At 42.2% G+C, this 23419-nt stretch overlaps 1 protein-coding gene across 9 annotated transcripts in view; it reads right to left on the reverse strand.

Annotated features, from left to right (window-relative positions):
• Positions 1-22057, reverse strand: part of UBE3A (ubiquitin protein ligase E3A) — an 88578-nt gene extending 66521 nt beyond the window's left edge. For all 9 annotated transcript variants that reach the window (XM_030571017.1, XM_030570984.1, XM_030570966.1 and 6 more), the window contains exon 1: positions 21968-22057. The gene's annotated coding sequence lies outside the window, so the exon portion shown is untranslated. The remainder of the gene's footprint in view (positions 1-21967) is intronic.
• Between the last annotated feature and the right edge of the window lie 1362 nt (positions 22058-23419).

Raw genomic sequence — 23419 nt, forward strand, 5'->3', positions numbered from 1 at the left:
GTGGCACATGAAACAAAGCTACTACTTTACTCAACACTCTTGATGATTACTCTGACATCCATGACATGTGACTGGGATTAGGAAATTAAGATTAGTCTCTTACAAGCAACAGTGTGCCCACATTATTATTTCATGTCAGAATATAAATTTTAAAAATGGATCATATGAAAGCACATGAATCCCTCAATCTGGAAAGGAATAAACGGAGGTGACTGTAATGTTTACAATTTTCCTGGAAGCAGGGGATAGTGCAGAGAATCTGAAACAAGCAAAGTTCTCCACACACTAAAACTGGCAGGTCCAGAGACATTGAAGAAGGACAGTATATTTCAGCAGTAGCATGAAGAGGATTACAAGCTACTAAGTCAGTCATTAAAGAATTTCAAGAATACTGTGACCAGCACAGGAATATCAGGTATCAAACAAAGTGGCTGGCAACCTGAAAAGATAAACAGCAATCTGCAAAGCCATACCATGCATATCAAGTTAATACACATGACGAAACTAAAGAAGACAATCTCTCTCTGTCTGAGGACATCCAGAATGCTGTGAACGATGTAGCATGTGCTAAGAGAAGTACCATAAATTCACTCAGTCACTGAACATTTATGATCATAATTAGAAGAGGGCAACTCCTGGAAAGCCCAATTATGACTGAGACCCCACCATGGTAGGCACTGTACAAAACAGACAGCTCCTGCCCCTCAGAATTTACAGTCTAAAAAGAAAAGACAAAGCAGGAGAAGTGGGGACACAGACAATTTGCCTAAGGTCACACAGACAGATAGTGGCAGAGCCTGGAACAGAACTCAAGTGTCCTGACTCACAGTATACCCCACGGTTTTTCAACATCCACCGCCACATCCAACAGCAGGTGGAATATGTCTCAGCAGCTGAACTGGCCACTGTAGAAGATCTTTGAGAAGTAGCTATATGATCAGGAAACAACTGAGCTTCAGAGTTCATACTTGTTCAATAAGAAGCAGAATAATCCTGTCAAAGTAGTTCATGACATTCACATGACCGCCATCTTAAGATACTCTATCTGCGTTTTATTAACTGGTAATGTTAGGTTTGGTTACATGTTCCATTCTATTTTTAAAATATCCAAGTACGAGGAGAGAGGGGGAGGGGTGGTGGTGAGGTAAACTAAGCCCTGGATTCAGTAGACACAAACCCCTTGTAAGTGACAGTGGTCTAAGACTTATGTAACCTTGACCCATGTCATATGACTGGAATCAAAAATCAAAAGATTAGTCTTACCAGCACTCCTGTGGCACATATCTTTACTATAATAAGAAACAAAATGACTTTGTACAGGATATCATAATGGACACTGCAAAAAAACCTGCTGATTGGAACTGGTCCAAATCATTGAGAAGAAAACAGTTGTATTGCATGAAATACCAATGAAGAATTTTAAAAAATGAAACTGATGCCCAAGCATCAAATCACATCACTTCATTCTGACTGGCACATTCCTGCTTTACCAACAGAGGACATTCACTCACCCACCAGTCTATATTCCCTGCCTAATGCATTAGAGTCACCATCAAGTGCAACTGCAACCAGCACCAAGCGGTTAAACAAAAAACTTCCAGTTACTTTAGAGGAAACTATAGACATATTGCTCAGTATTATGGATGTTCACATAAGAGTTGTGCATAAAAAACACTATACAGTTTAAAATACAAACATTAAAACAACATCCTAGTGGTCAACTTCCAAAGAGATATCTGGAACAAGCAGCACTGTAGTCCAACAATGGCAAATCATGTAAATCCTTTCCTAACAAAAGGATAAGGACATCAGAACTATACAAGTGGAATATTTCATGTTTACAATCTTACATTGGGCTCTACTTCCCAACATCACAAACGTAGTAGCTTTTTGGTAAAATGATACCTGATTGCAATAGACTAACAAATGTTCAGTTATAAACTTCAGTTTAAAATAACCTATGGCATTTACAGGCATTCCTAACCCTTTCCTTTAGCACTAAGACTTTGGACACTGGAACTGCTATGAAATAATCATAGAGACACGGTGGGTGAAGTAATATATTTTATTGGAGCAACTTTTGTTGGAGAGAGACAAGCCTCTGAGCTTACACAGAGCTCTTCTTCAGGCCTGGGAAGTGTACTCAGGCCTAGTCTACACTACAAAGTTAGGATGATGCAAGGCAGCTACGTTGACCTAGTTGTGCACATGTCTACACTGATTGCCTGGCATGATGAGCACACATAGTAGCTGTACATAGTTCAGTGCAATTGACCAGTTTTGATCATGCTGGCTACATGCTCCACATGCACTCCTGCCTGGAGTATACAGAAGATATTGGATCTTCTGGGCCTGTGGGGAGAAGAGGCTGTGTGGGCACAACTCTGGACCAGCCACATAAATGTCAACATCTATGAGCAGATTGCACAGGGGATACAGTAGAAGGGATGCAACAGGTGCCAGCAGCAGTGCTGCAGGAAAGTCAAGGAGCTGTGGCAGACATATCAGATGGCCGGGGAAGCCAACAATACATCTGGTGCCAAGCCTCAGACATGCCGCTTTTACAAAGAGCTGCAATGCCATACTCTGCTGATGCGCCCCATCTCCAGCACTGTGAAAAGTGAGGAGAAAGAGTATGGGGGACAGGCAACTAGGGGATCCAGCTGGGCAGTGAGTCAGGATCTATTTTTGACTGCACTGCAGTCCAGCCAGTTGAGCATAGGTGAGCCCAATGCAGGGGAAGGAACCTTGGGTAAATATGTAATAGAAAATCTATCTACAGGGATGCCTCCCTCCCCCCAAAGTAGCAAGACACATCTTTTGACTTTTCATTAATTTACTCACTAGAAGAGGTAGTGGCACAACCAAGAGAAGCAGAATTGTATCTGCTTTTCATTCCCCTCTAGAGTTATGTAGGGGCGTCATGTAGAGCCGTTTGTTTATGTACACAAGGATGTCCCTGGAATCCTCCTGAAAGATCTCAATGAAAATTTCCTCGAGATCCTCTGAAATCCTCTGCCAAAGGTTTCTAGGGAGGGCTGCCTTATTTCTTCCTCCATATTAGGACACTTTCTCACACCACTCAGCGATAACTTCAGCAGGCACCATTTACGTACCCAGGCTAGCAGCACACAGGCTCAGGTGGCTTCGGGATGCTAGCAGCAGCTGTGTTTTCTCTGTCTTTGCGACACTGAGAAATATCAGCTAAAACAACCACTGCCTACAGAAAACAATACCAGTATTCAATGCCACTGACCTACACTACTAGAATCATGCAACCAAGCAATTCCCTCCTCAATTCCCCAACCCTGGGCAGGCCATACTCACCATGGCTGGTGCTGTGCATAAACATTCCCAAACAGAAGTGAGAATGTAGTGCTTAAAACTTTAGGGAGCAAGAGGAGTGAGTTCAGCATCTTAAGTTTCACTTTCTGTAGTGAATGCGCTGACAATGGTACTTCCGAGTGTTTTATCTTCAGCTGCTACCATTGCACCCTTCAGGATCTCCCCCTCCACACCCGCAGAATGCCTAAGCCAGATAAGGAGGCGAAAAAAGGACTCAAGATGACGTGTTCCATGCAATCCTGCAAGCCAGTGTTGCACTGGACCCTGAGCACAAGGCCTAGGGGATAAATACTGTGGACAACTTGGAGAAGGAAACAGTGGAGAGGAGAAAGATCCAGGAGTCCAAGCAGGAGAAGGAAAGAGAGATACGCCAGGACATAATGGAGCTTCTTAGGCAGCAAACTGATGCTGCAGACTGGTCGATCTGCAGGTTCAACAATCCCTGGCTCGCCCCCCTCTGCAGCCCATTGAGAACTCAATACGGGGAAGTTCCTACACCATGCACCCCCCTCAACATTCCACATGGTATCAGGGTTGCTGCACTACCGCTAACACTCTACCCTGTGGGACATGAAAGACAATCACCACTTCACATGAACTGACCTGCGAAAGTCACAGTTGGTGTATGTGTAGCTGGAATGGACATGAACATTCTTTCCCCTTCATAAGTTCTGTTCTCTTAATTTATTAAGTTTGATTAAGATTTTAATGCGTTTGGTTGCTTTCAGAACTGCTGCGCATTTGGTTGCATACATTGTGAAATAATAAAGATGAATTATGTTCCAAATAGTATAATTTTATCCTCTAACAAAATCAGTGCAAAAAACCCCAACCTGTGTAATTTAAAAACAATTACACCTCTACCTCGATATAACGCGGTCCTCGGGAGCCAAAAAATCTTACTGTGTTATAGGTGAAACTGCGTTATATTGGGGTAACAGCGGCAGGGCTCCAACAGTGATTTAAAGGGCCTGGGGATCCCACAGCGGCAAGAGTCCCGGGCCCGTTAAATCACCCCACTGCCAAGATCCGGGGTAGCAGCAGCAGGGCTCTGACGGTGATTTAAAGAGCCCCGGGCTCCGGCTGCTGCGGGGAGCCCTGCTGCCGGATATAGCACAGTAAAGCAGCCCCGCCCCCCAGAGCGCTGCTTTACCGCATTATATCCAAATTCGTGTTATACTAGGTTGCATTATATCGGGGTAGAGGTGTAGCTGTAACTGCCTAATGTTAGGGGACTGGAGAGCTTCCATACAGGCTGCACCCTTAAACTAGAGCCCTGCAGCAGGACTGGGATCCTGCAGGTCCCACTGCCATAATAGCAGGAGCAGGTAAAACAGTCTTTGTTATAGGCAGAACTGGGCTGCCAAAACTAAAACAAAACATGCTGTGGTAATTTGCAGGAAAACAGTAAATCGTTCACCAGTCTGTCATAAACAGAATGTCAGTAATATAAACCAAGTTTTTCTTAATAAAGGTTTTAATACTTAAATCTAAGTGAGGGATATGATAGACATAAAATCTTCCTAACAGGAGCTAAAGTATTTTTTACATGGTTTAAGCAGTATTTGTTTTTATTCTTTTAGTGGAAAATTGTGTCTGAATTCAGTTTATAGACATAAACTGATTTTTTTAATAGCATGCGGAGATCTGTCTCCTGAGGGATTTGTGGTATCTAAGGTTTTTGTGGGTGAGAGCAAGATAAAAATGCAAGAAACAATGCGAGAGCAGGTGGGAGTGCAAATTGCAGAGCAGGGCGAGATTAAAAAAAATAGTCCCAGGCAAGGCTCTACATTAGACGCTCCAGAATCTCTGGAGCACTGCTTCCCAAACTGGGGTTCGCAAAATGTTACAGGGGGTTCTCCGGAAAAATTCCCTAATTGCGGACAGAACTGTCCCTAGGGACTCAAGACAGCATGGGGCTCCTGGACTTCCAAGAGCTAAGGAGATCAAACCAAGCATATCTATCACACTGAGGAGATTTAACCTTCAAGACTCCTTATAAGAAATGGAAAGGGAGGTGGATATTTTTTGCTGTTTTTTAAATTAAATAGGCAGCTAGTATTGTTTTTAAAATGATTATGAAGAACAAGTTTAAGCTTTCTTGTAACGTCTGTTGTTCGCGTGGACTGCTTGAGACCTGAATGCTTGTGAAGGAGGAACTCTGAGTTGGCTTCTTAAATACCTTTATGCTGTTTCACATCTCATACTCCCGGATGAAACATAGGAGCCCTGTGTTATAACAGGCTTATTCAAAGAGATTCAGGCTTCAAAAGTTAGATCTTGGAAGAGTTTTACCGTTTTCATAATGTAATAAAAATACTGTAATGATAATTAATAATAAATAGTGTGTAATAAGCATGTAATAAAAACAAATTTTATGCTTCCAAGATCACTGCTTTTATAATTTATGCTCAGGTAAAGGAGAAAATCCCTGGAAATATTCATTTTTAGGAGAGGGTTCACGTGACTTGACATTTTAGGGAAAGGGGTTCACAGGCTGTTAAAGTTTGGGAACTACTGCTCTGGAGTGATGCATCTTTACCCTTTTTGTTTTAATGTTTATCTTTAAGCGTGTGTTTCACATTTTCTGGCAGCAGGAGGAGCCACGGTTGGACATGTCTGGACATGTGGTGTATGCATGGGGGGGTGGGGTGGGGTGGGGTGGGGTGGGGGATAGCTCAGTGGTTTGAGCATGGGCCTGCTAAACCCAAGGTTGAGATTTCAATCCTTGAGGGGGCCACTTAGGGATCTGGGGCAAAAACTGGTCCTGCTAGTGAAGGCAGGGGGCTGGACTCAATGACCTTTCAAGGTCCCTTCCAATTCTAGGAGACAGATAATAATCTTCAATTATTATTATTACTAGGCACATAATCACAAGGCACATGCATAACTTAGCATATATGTTTAGAGCTTTCTTTGTGGCGTGTAGTGGAGGGGTGATAAATGCTAAACAGAGAGCAAGATTCATCCGCCCAAACTGGTACCCCTCACTGGACCACTCAGCAAGGAGCGAGATTGTTTACTTACTTGCTGTATTATAGCCTAGGATCACATATTTAGATTCTACTGTAGTTGTCAATAAATGGTTAAAATCCACTTGATCTCTCTCAATTACTCTGGGGTCGGGGATGAAAGGAAGGGCAGTTTGTAATAACTGATGTCCCATGTAATGACCAGTGGATCTTGTCAGATTTCAAAATTACAGTACTTGGGGTCAGGGACTGCAACCTTGCAATCCAGGCGGGGGAAGATATCGTAGTCTCTCGAAGACAGATTGTAGTGATCTGAAAAGTCTCTACAGAAGAGAGGATGGGGGAGGAAGAGGTATTCAGTTATATCTCCTCCAACAGCGGGCCTTACTGGTCCCAGGATGCCTTCATGGCAGACTCTCAATGATCCTCTTTGGGATTTGCTCCAAGAGCAAGGAGAAAGTTGATGGCAACTAAGCCTAAAAGAGTCATTAGGAAAAACACCCTCATTCAAGGATGCTGGAAGGCGAGCACTGAATCCCATGAAAGACTGAGTCAGATCCAGAAAGCCTTGAAGGATTTAAAAGTCCAATTGGTGGGACACTACCATGCCCATCAGCATTAGAGCAATCTGCAGGCTGCTCAAGCCTCCATTTTGAGCTCCTCAGTGACAATGGGAACAGTCACTAATGAAAATGTGACACTGTCCAAGAAATGCCAACAACTTGGGAAAAAAGTAGGGGAATCAGAGAAAGAATTGAACACATGTGATCTGTCCTTTGAGCTTTAATGCAGGAGAACCAGGGATGGAAATGGGCAGCCTTCCATGGTCACTGCAATCAAACCATTGCTAAATTACAAATCCAGTTGCAAGTGAGACGGGTAGGATGGCTTCCATTATAGGTTCCAATGCAACAGAGTTCACACCGTCTTCCTCACAGGAATGACAATGAGGAAGATTAATATCCCTCATATTATGAGTGTGATTTATGGCTTGATGATCCAGATCAGAGAGAATGTCAGCCTAATCCAGTGGTTCTCAACCTAGCCAATCAGCACACAGCTGTGGGCCATGTAACATCCTTGGGCCCATACAGGTAGCATTGGATGTGGCCCACAATGGTAAATAGTTTGAGAACCACTACCCTAATCCAATTGTCCCTGTCACTAGATGTCATCATGTCAGGTGGAGACCCACCAAAGGGGGACAATCAAAATGGTGCCGCAAAGAAGTGGTAAATGAGACTACTTTACTTTTTCCTGAACAACTCAAGCCATGGGACCTTTACCAAGAGCTGGCTTCTAAACTGGAAAAGAGAAACTCAAGTAAATGAATGGACAAATCAAGATTTTTGTTTAGTGGTTGCGGTTTCACTTACACCCAACCTCAAATTAGCTATTTCCACTGAGATTATAGGGAAGTGTCTAGATTAGAAACCACAATTCAGAGAAGCTAAAAATAATCTAGTGCCACACTCTTAGGGGAAAATAATTTGTAGAATAGAAAACAAAGGGAGTATGAGACCACTCAGCCTTTTGAAGCTCACCTTTGGAGAGGCTATGATTTAATCTTCCCAGATGCCAACTGTGATAATCTGGTCTACAAACATTAATAGTAGGATTCCATCCTGGTTTTAGGAATACAATTGCCTTGCTGGTCAATGCAAACAATACCCATGGCAAAATCTTCATTGCATATGGAGCATGGCAGGATAGCTCCGCTAGGCAGGATTTAGAGATAAAAGAAAAAATAAGATCTGTTGTGACCATTCAAGGGAGAAAGGAAGGAGAGGAGAAGGGCTTCAGAGATAAAAAGGGATAAAGGAAAAGATAAAAAGAGGCCTTCTTATTCTGAATTAAGGGACCATTTAAAAAACAAAATGAAGATGTCAAGTAAAGAATTCCATGCTGGAAGTTAATCATGACACTTTCTAAACATGAGTACATAGAACCCGGAAAGACTTTTTCTAAATCTGTACCTGCAAACACAATTAGAACCTTGGGTGGTGACCCAGGATTGGAGCCTAATGCTCCCTGTCCACAATAGGACAGCATTCCCCACCAACCCATGGAGGTTCTCTTATCCTGGGATTCCTGTGGGTGCCCCAATGTTAAAATCATGATAGGCAATACAAAATGTTCGTGGATACCAAGGCGACAAACAGTATCTTACCTGTAGAACCAAGTGCCCGGGGGTCCTTAAAATCCAGGAAACATGAACCGGATAGATACACTGATCAACCCCCTTTATACCTTTTAAAGGTAAAATTCAAATAATATCTGGGGAGCAGACCGACACAAAATTTGACAAACAAAATTTGGAAGATGATATAGGGATTCTTGGGAGTGACATTCTCCAGACATCCATGCTATCACTGATTATAAGAAACGAATTTCGTGTATTAGAAAAGGGAATAGAAACTAATCCTGATTCAAGTGAAGGAATGGAAGGCACTTACTACATGAGAGCCATCAATGAATCTATCCCAGTGCCTCAAGCAGAATCCCCCATGGGACCAATTAACAAGCCAATTCCCTAAATTGTGGACTACTCATAAACAAGACTGTGGAAAGCTCAGTGGAGAAGTGCTAATTGTGGGAAGTGATCCTCCACCGAAAAAGCAGTATAAATACCCTCAGGAGGCAGAAGAGGCAGGTACTCAAATTATTAAGTCCTTAGTGGACCAAAGGATACTAGTTCTCACAACAAAAATAAACAATTCTCCTCTTTGGCCAGTCCATAAACAGGACAGCTCCTGGAGACTAACCACCGATTATTGAGCATTGAATTAGCGTACTCCTGCAGTTGCCTCAGTGGTGGCATCCTAACAGAACGAGTAACTGATGGAAGGCAGCAATTTTCTGTTTTTGATTTAACTAATAGCTTCTAGTCTGTTCTTGTGGCCCCAGAAAGCCCAGAAATAGACGTTTGCTTTCATGCACAAAGGTCAGCAATTTACCCCAGGGGTTGGCAACCTTTCAAAAGTGGTGTGCCGAGTCTTCATTTATTCACTCTAATTTAAGGTTTCGCGTGCAAGTAATACATTTTAACATTTTTAGAAGTCTCTTTCTATAAGTCTATAATATATAACTAAACTATTATTGTATGTAAAGTAATTAAGATTTTTTAAATGTTTAAGAAGCTTCATTTAAAATTAAATTAAAATGCAGAGCCCCCCAGACCGGTGGCCAGGACCCAAGCAGTGTGAGTGTCACTGAAAATCAGCTTGCGTGCCGCCTTTGGCACACGTGCCATAGGTTGTCTACCCCTGGTTTATAGGGACCCTACTTCCTCAGGGATTTATCAACTCTCTCACATTATTTCATGCAGACATAACCAAGTTTCTGGCTCCTCTTTTAGAAACTGATAGGGTATTGGTACATGACGACGATATATTAGTTGCCTCAGAAACTGAGGAAGCACACAGAGAAGTCCTAACTTGGTTGTTTAAACTGCTGAGTGAGACAGGGTTAAAACTGAATGGGAAGAAGGTTCAGATAGCCAGGAATAAAGTATGCTTCCTGGGAACTGAAATTGGCCCTGAAAGCAGATAGCCCCTTCAGGAGTAAGTCCAAGTACTCAGAACATGAGTTGAGATCCTTTCTGAGATTAGCAGGATTCAATAGGGAATTTATTCCAGCATTTGCTGAAATTGCTAAACTGCTGTATAGACTTTTGAAGAAGGGAGATATTTGGGAATGGAAGTCTGAACACAATCAAGAGTCCAGGGCTTAAAATCAAAAATTGCCCAGATAGCTGCACGAGCATATCCTAACCTACAAAAAGTGACAGAGTCCTGTGGCACCTTATAGAATAACAGACGTATTGGAGCATAAGCTTTCATGGGTGAATACCCACTTCGTCGGATGCATTCACCCACGAAGGCTCATGCTCCAATACATCTGTTAGTATATAAGGTACCACAGGACTCTGCCGTTTTTTACAGATCCAAACTAACACGGCTACCCCTCAGATACTAACCTACAAGAACCTTTTATTTTAGAAGTGGGAGCTTCAACTACAGCTCTTTCTGCTGTGTTAATGCAGACTCAGTTAGGCAAGGATAAACCTACCACCTACGTTTCCCTGCTTGCTAGCTGAGTGGAGGAAAAATTTTCTGCAAGACAAAACAAAACCAAACAAGTTCTAGCAGCGTATTGGGGCATTCAGAATCTATTACAGGGTTAAACACATAGTCCTTAGTACTCTTCACACCCTTCTAAAATATCTTCTCCGGACAAATTAAAGATGGGCAGGTATCAAATTCTCAGCTGGCTCGCTGGACTTTAGCTTTAATGGATTGAGATTTGCAGGTAAAGACCCTGTTTGGATCATCTAAAACTACTTTAGGATTATTGGTAAGTGGGAAGCCCCAGGAGTGCCTATTTCTTCAACTAAGCACTCGAAAGAAATCTCTTTCTGGGGCTCTGAATGGGATGTGAAACCTTTTCCTGAACAAAAATCTATTCAGGTGTGGTTTATAGATGGTTCATTATACCACACTGATGGAAAAGCCTACACTGGCTTTACATTTACAGATCCTGGCAATTAGACAGTGATTGCAAGCAAATGTAATATACATTTGGCTCAGTAAGCTGAATTGGCTGCAGTGAACTTTGGAAAATGTTTCCTAAGAAAAAAAGATCTGTACTTGTGTTCTGATTCTCAATGGGTGTGCATGGCTCTAGTTGACTGGCTTTCAGAATGGGAGAAAAATGCTATATATAATTCAGATGGTAAACCTGTACTACTCACTGATTTATAGCTGTATATAGTTACCCTTTTAAAAAGGAGAAGAAATGAAACTTTAATTGGCAAAGTTAAAGCACATCAAAAGAAAGGACCCAAAGCAGAATGAAACGATCAGGCTGATTTTGAAGCTAAACAGGCAGCATTAAATATAACCTGCTGGGAAGCTCCAAAACAAAATGCTGTAGCAAGAACTCAAACATCAGAGTCAAAAAAATACAGTCTTGCTGAAATGCAGAACAAACAATCTCTCTACAAAATTTCTTTAAAAAAGATAACGAGGGAGGAGTTCCTCTTCAACTACTGCCTGAAGAGAATGGTCTACTCATAGCAAAGCCACAAAGCCAGCAGATGTGAGTAGTGCCTAAACACAAAATGACATCATGTATCTTGCACATGATCAAGGGGGGCACCAGGGCATTGCTCATTCAACTGAATGTCTATTGCAAACAGCTTGGTGGCCCTTGGTACAATCTGATATTGTCAGAAATTGCCATGTGCTGCTGTCAACGCAGATCAGGGAAGAAGCAAGATTCCCTTAACAAACCCAGAGGATATATGGTCCATGGATTAAGGTGCAAGTCGATTATACCTACCACACGTAGAGGAAATAAATAACTCTTGATAAGTGGATACTTTTACAAAATAGATTGATGCTTTCCCTGTAAAACTAACACTACTTTAAATGCGGCTAGGTGTCTCACTGAATATTTAATGCCTACGTGGGGAATTTCTATTATTCTTTGGATTTGTCCAGGGATCCCATTTCAAGGGCGATCTAACCCAATTAATATACAAGCTACATGGAATCTAGCAGAGAGTCCACATCCCCTCCCATACTCAGGCTAGTGGAAGCATGGAGCAGTCAAACTGCACAACTAAATAGACACTTAGCAAAATTGTCACTGAAAGTGGAAAGGACTGGGAAATTCTGATGGCTCCTTGAGCAGCTACTAATTAATGTCTCTACTGGATATAGCCCATTTGAATTAGTAACGGGTAGACAAAAGCAGGTGCCAGAGCTCTGGTATGCTCCTGTTCTAGAAGAATGAGAAGCATTAGTATCTGCTGATAGATTTCTGGACCAACTGAAAACTAGACTTGCTAAAGCGAGCAATGGAGCAGCTCAGCAGTTAGGAGAAAGAAGGCAGAAACTACAGAGGATTTCTCTTTAAGAAAGGACTAGAACTTGAAGTAGGGAGTCAAATGAAGGTAAAACATCTAAGGAAAGGGAACCTGCCTTCTCTCCTGCTGGGTGAGACCCTATGTCATTATTGATATGCTAATTTCCTCTATCAAGTATATTTACCTCAAAAAGGAAGACTGTTAAAGTGTTACCACGGGATAAAATGCTTTAAGTAAAAAAATCTAAAGATAACTTTGAGCCACAATGTATCTCATCATGGAATAGGAATTATAAAGTCTAATTCTATAATATGAGACAACATATTCATGTAATGTTTAAGAAAAGTTTTGTAAACCAGTTCCAAGAGTTCATGGATTACGGACCCAATCTTATGGAGTTTTAGGGGCTTCTGTATGAATTTTGGTTAATCTTTCTATCCACCCAATGGGACTCAGTGCTCAGTCTAGAAGATACCATCAGAGATGCTTAGTTTTGCAGTTCTCAAACCGTGGATTTGTTGTCTACAGAGATAACATGCTTGTTAACAGCAAAAATGTTTATTTATTAATAGACAGGGGTAAGAAATAACAGACCTCAATTCTATTGTCCCTCTGCAAATTTGTGTACACAGAGTCAATCCCTTACCTCTCTCTAAAAGTGCAAAGTTTCAAAAAGTTCAATGAACAGAAGATTGTTGACGGCAGAATAGATCTGGACAAGTAGAAGTCTGGAGATAAATGTGAGAAGGGAGGGACAGGCAGAAGAAACAAAAGTTAAACTGTTTTAAGAGCATATTCCGGAAGTCTTGAGGTCTTTCTGAGAGTAGCCTCCACTCATTTGAGATCAACCATACCATTCTCTCACTAGAAGGGAAAACCTATAATGGCAGCAGACCATAAAAGAGACCTAGTTTGGGAATATTTTCATTTAGTTCCTCTACCTGTGAGTAAGACAGGCATGTGTGCAAAATGCAAATAGTGCAACAAAGAAATGCAAGGCCTGGTTGCCCAAATGACACAACATCATGAGATGTGTTCCTTCTCAGGAGGAAGCTGCATTGAAGAAGATGAAAGGAATATGTCGGAACACGCAGGATCTTCAGGTGGCTAAACTTTTTTATTTCATACTTCTTTCTTAAGGACTGCCTGTCTTCCTTCTGGACTATTCTTGAATTCTCATGTGTGAGAAAAAATTTAGTTGTTACTCTATGGTACTATCATTTTAGATGCAGTTGTGATAAAAAAAATAGTCAAAACAGTCAAATCTTTTTTCTACAATTTCACCTTTAAAGTAGTACTGAGTGCCAGTGAATGCAATGAGTGATACTAAATGATCAGTATGGAAATAATTAAATAACTGCATTGACTTAGTTTGTTTAGGAGAATCCATCCTCAACATACAAAATTCTGAAGACTATCCACCTTCAAGATCACCATCATTTTCTATTGTTTCAGAGTTATCTACCAATGACAGTGTTTCAGTCACATCATGTATGTCACATAGCCACAATATATCACCTGTAGCAAAAACTCTCCATCATCCAGAAATAACCCTTGATAATTTTGTGATAAGAACCAGCACATTACAAAAAGAGATAATTGATGAAAAAATTGCCTGGTTTGTTTATGCAACAAACTCTCCATTCTGTATGATTGAGAATCCACACTTCATTAACACGGTTCAGTCATTAAGACCAGGATACAGTCTACCAAACAGAGCAGCTGTTGCGGGCAAATTGCTGGATAAAGTGTCTGAAAGAGAAATTGAGCAGTGTGCAGAAGGCCTAGAGCAGCGGTTCTCAAAGCCAGTCCATCGTTTGTTTCAGGAAAGCCCCTGGCAGGCCGGGCCAGTTTGTTTACCTGCCATGTCTGTAGGTTCGCCCAATCGCAGCTCCCACTGGCCGCGCTTCAATGCTCCAGGCCAACAGGGGCTGCGGGAAACGGCAGCCAGCATATCCCTCAGCCCGCACTGCTTCCTGCAGCTCCCATTGGCCTCGAGCAGTGAACTGCAGCCAGTGGGAGCCGCAATCGGCCGAATCTGCAGACACAGCAGGTAAACAAACCGGCCCAGGCTGCCAGGGACTTTCCCTGAACAAGTGGCAGACCAGCTTTGAGAACTACTGGTCATGAGGGTAAAATTGCTCTACCTATCAAGACTCAGGTTAACGATGTCCACAATGATCCTGTTGTATATGCTTGTGAGACAACAGAATAAGGGAATATCTTCCGTACAGAAACAACTGATACATCAGGAAATGCACACACAGCAGAATACTTACAAAAAGTAGCAGTAAAAGCTATAACAAACTGAAAAAAAAATCAAATGTCTAGTATGCAGCTTGGTCATAGACAATGCTGCAAATGTAGCCAAGATGAGAAGAAATTATTTAGACGAGTCCCAAGCTAATAACGGTTTCAGTGCTCATTTGAGGAGCACCCTCCTAGCCAAAGACTTCAGTGTTCCAGAAATAAAGGCTAATGTTGTTGAAATTGCAAAATACTTTCACAACCACTTTGCAGCAGCTGCTCTGAAAAAAGCTGGAGGAACCAGGCTAACTCTCCCACAAAACGTGAGATGGAACTCAGTAGTGGACTGTTTTGAGCACTATATCAAGAATTGGCCTAATCTGATGACAGTTGTGAACAAAACTGTGAAAAAAGAGATGGCACTGTCACAGCCAAAGTTCTCAACATTGGACTCACAAGAAATATTGAACACACACTGAGTGCCCTGAAGCCTATTTCTGTAGCCTTGAACAAAATGCAGGGAAAAAGCTGTTTTATTGCTGATATTGCTGAAATTTGGAAGGAACGGAGTGAGATCTTAAAAAGAGAAATATTCAATGATAGAGTTTAATTAAAATTTAATTTAAGCATTGAAAAAATGAATGGGACAAGAACTACCTCCATCTCATTTTTTTGCAAATATTCTCAACACTCAGGACTAGGGTCAAACTGCTGAAGAAAAGGAGATGGCTATGACAAGGACATGGACATCCAGCAATCATCCTTCCATAATGCTAACCATAATAAACTTCGGAGCTAAGGGTGAACCATTCAAGAAATATACGTTTGCCGATGACGTTTTAAAGAAAGTCACACCAGTGAACTGGAGGAAGTCACTTAAGCACTTGGATTCAGAGACTGTTGAAGTGATAATCTCACTTAAGAGCAGTAGCTTCTTCTGCCAGTGTAGAAAGAATATATTCTTCCTGGGACCTGAAAAAACAGGAAATCTTGTTTTTCTTTTCCAGATTATGAAAAAACAGGAAAATTAAGGTAAAGATGACTGAGTTAGCTGCAGAAGCCAATATTTTAAGTTTCTCATGTTGACCTGGCTGACAGTTGATTTAATTTGTGTTTGTTTTTTTTAAATTCATTTAACTATTTTCGTTGAACAATTTTAACAAACAAGTCTGAATTAAAAAAACTTGAATGTTTAACTAAATTTAAAAATTCATATGTTTGCTTTGTTAAAACATTATTAGTTTGCTGTTGAAGAAAAAAATCCAGAATATGTAATGTTGTTGTTTTAGTTAAATAAAACAATTTAAATGTCTGTCTGGTGATGTTCTCCTAATACAGCATGGCAAGAAAATCCTCCAAATATTAACGATTAACCTGTTGAATTGGAGATAGTTCACCTCCAAATGACTTCATAAGTATCTGCTTCAATTACTTTTGGTAAATGAAATAACCAATCATTCATTTTCTGATATAGTTGTAAAACTAATCTGAAAAGTTTTCAAAATAAATCACTTTACTAATGTATAGTGTGTACCTTCTAAAAATGAAACCTACATCTATCTCTGAGTGGTGAAGAATATGTATTAAGGTTATAACAATCAACAAGAATGCACTTTTATGTACAAATCCATGATTAAATCGAGTCTTTCTGACCAGTGGTTTAAATCATGATTTAAATCAAATTGATTTAAATCAAATCCACCCTGCATGTAACCATTACAAGGCACCTGCGTAACTTAGGATATATAGGAGGGTGTTAAGAGCTTCTCTGTGTGGTGGAGTAGTGACAGACTCTAAACAAAATAAAAAAAAAAGGTTAATTTGCCTGCAGTCGGTAAGCCTTGCTGAACCACTCAGGGAGTAAGATTGTTTACTTATTTCTATTGTAGTTTTCAAGAAATGGTTAAAATCCACCTGGCCTCTCTTGAATTGACTGAACTGCTCTGACAGAAAGGCAGTTCGTAATAATGGTGACACACAACTCATAGGAACACGCAAAGCAAAATAGGTGCACTGAATATTATATTTCTACATGTACAGTAACCACACGATCCTTACCAGGCCACAAAAAGAGCAGGGCCAAGTCGAGCACACACTACTCTTGCTTACTAAATTTCAACGCCTCCCTGAGCTACATAGCAGCATGTTGAGCTCTTCTAGTAGCCCTTGTACTTGAGTTAAAATTCAGCAGACAGCCAATCCACCTCTACATATATTGTGCAGGACACAGAAGGCAGCTCTAATCATTGGGTTATTTTTTTCACTGGAGGTCCAATCTTGTGAATAAACAATGTCAGTGACCCTTCAGATGACCAAATGCACACTCAAATCTGCTGAGATAGTAGCTGACTATTTTTGGTAAAAAAGCAATGTGTCAAAGAGCAGGGGTCGACTTATAAATGGATCTACACCAAAATTTGATGATTTTAAACTCTACGGAATCATTGAATTGAATATCTAATACACTGTCATTCTGTTTACCTGCAGAGTCTGCAGGCATGGAGCCGCTCGGCGGCCACGGTTCACCGTTCCCAGCCACTGGGAGCTGCAGGAAGCTGAGAGGCTCTGTGTCTGTGATGCTCCAGGTAAACAAAACGTCCAGGCCTGCTAGCGGCTTACCCTAACAGGCCAGGAGCCAAAGTGTGCCAAGCCCTGAAATATAGGGTCATCTTATGAAAGGGTCATACAGTTTTTGCTATTTTTACCTATCCATCTTGGGGGGATAGGCTTATAAACGAATGGGCTAATGAACGAGTACATGTGATATGGGTACTATGCAGAAATATGTTGCCTGTCTACTTACATGAATATCTACTAGGAGGGAACTACAAATGGATCTACTCCTATCACCACCAGTTGGTAGGAAAGACTTACTCCATCATGAGAATTTACATGTTAACTCATTATGAGCCTCATTTATACAGACCAAATCCCATGAGTACTGAGTGTCCTCAGTTTTCACTGATAATGTTTTTGAGGGATGGAAGGGAGAGAAGAAAAGTGCAGCCATAGTTTGTGTATGCTTTTACATAAATAGTTTACATTTATATACTTTACACTGTCTTGAATAGCAGAATGTCAAAATAATGTACATAATCATCTCAGAATACTCTAGTAAATTAAATATTACACCTATTTTACAAATAGGTAAATGGAGAAAATATATTTGCAACGCAGAAGAGAGGCAGTTCTCAGCAACTAGACTTCTTGATTTTTATGCATTCAAAACATCACATTTCAACAGCGTAGAAGTTTAATACAGAACTGAAGTTGATAAAAAAGCATTGAAGGGGTCACGTCCAAGGATTATTTAAGCTACTAAACAAGCACACAGGATTAAAATATCCCACCTACAGTGTCATGATGCATTGTACATCAACACTTATATTGTTAAAATAAAAGCAATGACATTAAACTGTATAGCACTGCATATCAAGTGTCTCAACTATCCAGAATATTGGACAAATTGGGGATTCAAGTCTAAATTAAGCTACTAAATTCTGTACACATCCCACAAAGCCTGCTATGATACATCATGAAACATATCACTGTGGGACAGAATAGGTAAGAAAACTTTGATGCAGAGAAGTGATCAATATCTCTGCTTTATTATAACAAAAAATGAAGCTGGAAAAATTGAGCCATATGCAAGATGCACAGCTTTTCTCGGCTCTATGAACTGAAAATGCAACCAGGGTGTATTGGTTTAGTTGACATAGTGGCTAAAACTCCAACAGCTTGTTTATGCTAGTATCACTACCAGGGAGTAGTTATAGTGGGGAAATTGAGAAGATAACCTAGTGTAGATAAATCTATTAATGTCTTGCAATAGCATTATGATCATGCTTTCTAACTTTTTAAACGTGAGCACTGTTGGGTTTTTTTAAGTAAGGGTTCTACTGAATAGCTTCTGAAATCAACCAAAATGCTACTACTACTATTTTTTTTTTAAACTTTGCATGTTAAAAGTGTAGTTTTAATTAACTTAAGAAATATCTATCTTGGCCAACAAGTTCTGTAATAAGTTTCAGCCCAATGTAAAATAAAACAGACAGCTCCTAAATCTTCTGAAAATAGACATTTAATGGGACAAATTAGGTAATGTGACAATGTGTGCCAATTTGTATTTGACAAACCTTAAATAGTATTATTTTTAAAAGGCCAATTAAAACTACTTACCGATTCTCTTCTTTCATTAGTTAACTAATGAAAGAAATCCACAAAATCCACAAAAATTGCCAGTCACAAGGAATATCATTGACATTTGCCTCTTAGCAACTACAGCAATAAGCAGAACGAGTTCTAAACAAACTTGTGTGAATTTTTAAAGGGAAGAGTGGTACAGTACGAAGCTGGAATTTCCACAGGACTGGGTTTATCCTATGGAACTCACTTCCACAAAAGGTAATAATGACTATGAACTTACCAGTTTCAGAGCTAAATATAAAACTAATGTCTTCAACCTAACTTTCCTTCTATAACTATTTTTCTCAAACACAGAGGCGCACACCCCCACTCACATTCAAATCAAAACACAAAATAAATTACAAGCAAATCAAACTATTTCTCTTAAAACCTAGCAATGAAGATTCATGTTTTTACTTAAATATCAGTAAAAGTCAAAAAAGCAAACAATGTTGGGAATTATTGGGAAAGGGATAGATAAGACAGAAAATATCATATTGCCTCTATATATATATTCATGAAATGCCCACATCTTGAATAGTGCATGCAGATCTGGTCACCCCATGTCAGAAAAGATATATTGGAATTGGAAAAGGTACAGAAAAGAGCAACAAAAATTATTAGGAATATGGAACAGCTTCCATATGAGGAGAGATTAATAAGACTGGGACTTTTCAGCTCAGAAAAGAGATGATTAAGGAGGGATATGACAGAGGTCTATAAAAACATGACTGGTTTGGAGAAAGTAAATAGGGAAGCATTATTTACTCCTCATAACACAAGAACTAGAGGTCACCAAATGAAATTAATAAGACAGGTTTAAAAAGAAACAAAAGGAACTATTTCTTCACACAACACACAGTCAACCTGTGGAACTCTTTGCCAGAGGATGTTGTGAATGCTAAGACTAAAACTTGGGACGCTGCTTGTGTAGAGAAAGCCCCTGGCAGGCCAGGCTGGTGTGTTTACCTGCCCCACCCGCAGGTCCGGCCAACTGCGGCTCCCACTGGCTGCGGGTTACTGCTCTGGGCCAATGGGGGCTGCTGAAAGTGGTGGTCAATAAGTCCCTTGGCCGGACCTGCCGATGGGGCAGGTAAACACACTGGCCCAGCCCACCAGGGGCTTTCCCTACACAAGCGGCGACCCCCGTTTGAGAAACCCTGCTCTGAAGTGTCCACAGCATCTGTTTTCCAGAAGCTGGGAACAGGCGACACAGAATGGACCACTTGATTATCTATTCTGTTCATTCCCTCTGAAGCACCTGGTATTGACCACTGACAGAAGACAGGCTACTGAGCTAGATGAACCATTGGTGTGACCCAGTATGGCTGTTCTTATTTTTAAACTCTTGGGAGGTACTCCTATTGTAATGATGGAAAACACCGGAGTAGACAGAACAAGTATCTTCTTTTAAATTCCAGTGTTATAAATAATGCCATATATTACCTAATACTGTGATAACCAGTTTTTCTAAGACTGGTTTATGTTGTAACAGTTGACACAAAATTACAGTTGTCCTGATGGAGATGTGCAGCTAAAAGTGACCAGAATAATCAAAATCTGAATAGGTATATAAGTCAGTATGATGGATGTTATGCGAGAAAGTTATTCAAATTTTATAATACACATTTTAGAGGTTTAATTTACAAGATGAATATGGTTACAGTTCACATGCACTAACAAACACTAACGTCCATAGTATTACGAAGTGATAGAATCTGTATCTTTAAATCTGTTTCCCAGCTTTTTTGCTTTTGGAATGCACATGATGTATTAAATTATTTGTTTTGGTAGCACACAAAATGTGCTAGCCACTTCTCATTAAATAAAAATAAAAATCCAAGGTCTCTGCCCTAAAACTGAGTTTTTGCCATAGATACAGTAGGTTTGATGTCTTGCACCAAATAAGACTCAGATCCAGCAAACTGATCCTTGAAGGCCCTTGCATCTGTAAAGAATCCCATTGAAGCCCATACACACCAGGCCTTCTTGCAAGCATCAGATCACAAGAATGGTGCCTAGTACACATTTCCAGCCCAAAGATGTTTAGAACCCAGGGGCAGTGTGTGTATTACACAGAAAGTGAAGAAAAGCTTTCCTTGACTGTAACAACCCTAATAAAATAGCATATATACACTATAAACACTTACAAACCTTACAACTAATCAATTTAATAAAAAGATTTCCACAGCTCCATTCATTTATCTCAGCCACTGGTACAACTTCAGAACATTTCACCTCAGTTATAACTTATAGTTAACTAAGTTATGTTATAACTTGAAACGTGATCAGAAAGAGTCCAAGGAGCAGAATCCAACCAATCTATTTGTTTTGGTTTTTTATTCTAAATACTGACACAAAAAGCAAAAAAAAATCCTGCAATCAACATTAACTAAATAAAGTGAACTGAAAAGCGGCTTGTTTATAGCTCAGGAAGTCCAACTCTTCAACCAGAATGACATATTACACAAGCAAATCAGCTTACCCCCTTGAATAGTCTACCACATTTATATGGCCCCCATCACAGTAGCATGTGAGCACCTCTTAATCTTTAATATTTGTAACTCACAACATTGTGTGAGATAAGAAAGTACTATTATCCACACTTCAAAGAATGGAGGCACAGTCTATACAGTGTTTTGGAACCCAGGAGAGCAAACTTTCTGGCCTGGGCACAGACTCAGGTTAGCACGGCTCCTGCTAGTGCTCTGAAAGTAACTGTGCAGACAGTCCTTTGAAGTTGTGGCTTAGGGCAGAGGCCAGAGTTTCAGAACCCCAGCTCCGGCCCACACCACAACTTCAAAGCGCTGTCTACACAACAATTTGTAAAGCACCAGAGTCACCTTGCTAGCCCAAGTCCATTGCCCTGGGCCCAGAACCTTGCTCCCGGGGGTTCCAAAATGCCGTGTAGACCTACCTAGAGAAGATAAGTGACGTGTCCAAGGTCACACAGGAAGTTGGTGACAGAGCAGAGACTTGATGTCTCCCCAGCTAATGCCCAAAGCACTCGTCATGCTTCCTCTCCATCCCCTGCTCTCAAAGCGGTAGCCCCATGTTAAGGGGATCTCCTACCCCGTGTGCCCCAGAGTACCCACGTACCCTGCCCCGTGGGCACCTCCCCCCAAAGAACAGAGGCCCCACCAGCACCTACTCCCTGTCCCGGGGGTCACCACTGACCCCCATCTCCTGGCACCCGGCAGCCGCCCCGCGCTCCATCCCCGCAAACCCCAGCGGCGAAACCGAAACTGTCCCAGCAGGGACACGCGGGCGGGTCGCGCCTGGGCCCGGTGGCGCCTGTCTCCGGGCCAGGCCGGGCCGAGCCTCCCTGCAACCCCCGTGGACGGACCTGTGCGCTGCGGCCTGCTCCCCGGCGCGGCCCTGACGCGATCGCTGCCGCTGCCGCCCGGGCTCATGCGGGGCCCGCGCTGCTCTCGGGGCGGGGGAGGCGGCGCCGCTGCCTGTGCCGAGCCGGTCTGCTGCGGGGCAGCGGCCTCGGCGGGGTCCGGAGGGCGGTGGGTGAGAGCGAGGCCGTGGGTCCGGTCCGGTCCGGGCTGGGGGCGCTCGGTCGGGGAGGTGGGCAGGGCCCGCGTTGCGCCTCTCTCACCCCGAACCCAGCGCCACCATCTTGGGAGAAACACGAATATCGCCGCGGCGCAGCCTCGGAGGACTCGCGGGCATAGCAGGGTATCCCGGCATGCACCGCGCTCGAGAGCAGGGCGCGCTACTTTCCGCCCCGAACCATAGAGTTCCCACCTTTCGCATTGGGCGGGGCGCGGAGGCGGCCGAGGGTCTCGCGGCGGACGCGGTCGGCACGCAGCGGTTAGCGGCAGTGCGCGCTGGCGGCCATGTTGGGGTCGGACAGTTCCCTACCGCCCCGTGGAGCCACACTCGCCCCTTCGGGTGGAGGAGGGGCGTTGAGCAGCACAGGAAGGGGAAGGAGAGACCGGGGGGGCTGCCAAGCCGAAGGTTCAGCCTGGGGTCAGCCCCCCCGTCGAGAGAGGGTGTAAAATCCGTGGGCTTGTGGCAGCACTTGCGGGGCGTTACACGCGCTGCATGAAGGCGCAGTAACAGGGTTGCAAGGTCGAGCCCTCCAAAGTGAGGAAAGGTCCAGGATTAAGGTTGCCCAACCATGAGCCTTAATTACCTGCCCCGCAGTGCAGCTGCCTTAGGATTCAGCCTTCAACTGGGTGATCAGAAGCTATTTCCACCGGACCTCCTGCCTCAGTTAGTGCTCGGGGAGGGAGTGATTTAAGGATGAGTCCTGGAGTGAAGGAGATTGTCTGCAGGAGCCTGGCCTGCTTTGTGAAGTCAAATCCTGCTGCCCTCCCACCCCAAGTGGAAAACTGTAAGGGACCAACTGCAGCAGAAATGCCACATAGTGCCTAGGCTGACCAGATGGCAAGTGTGAAAAATCAGGATGGGGTGGGGGGTAATAGGCGCCCATATTTAAAAAAGCCCTAAATATCAGGTGTCCCTATAAAATTGGGACATCTGGTCATCCTAGTAGTGTCTGCAGCTGTGGAAAATGAGTGGGAAAAGCTCATGCAAAAAGATATATTGGAAATGGAAAAAGTACAAAAAAAGGCAACAAAAATGATTAGGGGTATGGAACAGCTTCCACATAATAGATAAAAAAGACTGGGACCATTCAGTTTAGAAAACAGATGACTAAGGTGGATATGCTAGAGGTCTATAAAGTCACAAATAGTGTGGAGAAAGTGGATAGGGAAGTGTGATTTACTCCTTCATATGACACAAGAACCAAGGGTCATCCAATGAAGTTAAGGCAGCAAGTTTA

The sequence above is a fragment of the Gopherus evgoodei genome, chromosome 1 (assembly GCF_007399415.2).
Source record: "Gopherus evgoodei ecotype Sinaloan lineage chromosome 1, rGopEvg1_v1.p, whole genome shotgun sequence".
NCBI classification, from domain to species: domain Eukaryota; kingdom Metazoa; phylum Chordata; order Testudines; family Testudinidae; genus Gopherus; species Gopherus evgoodei.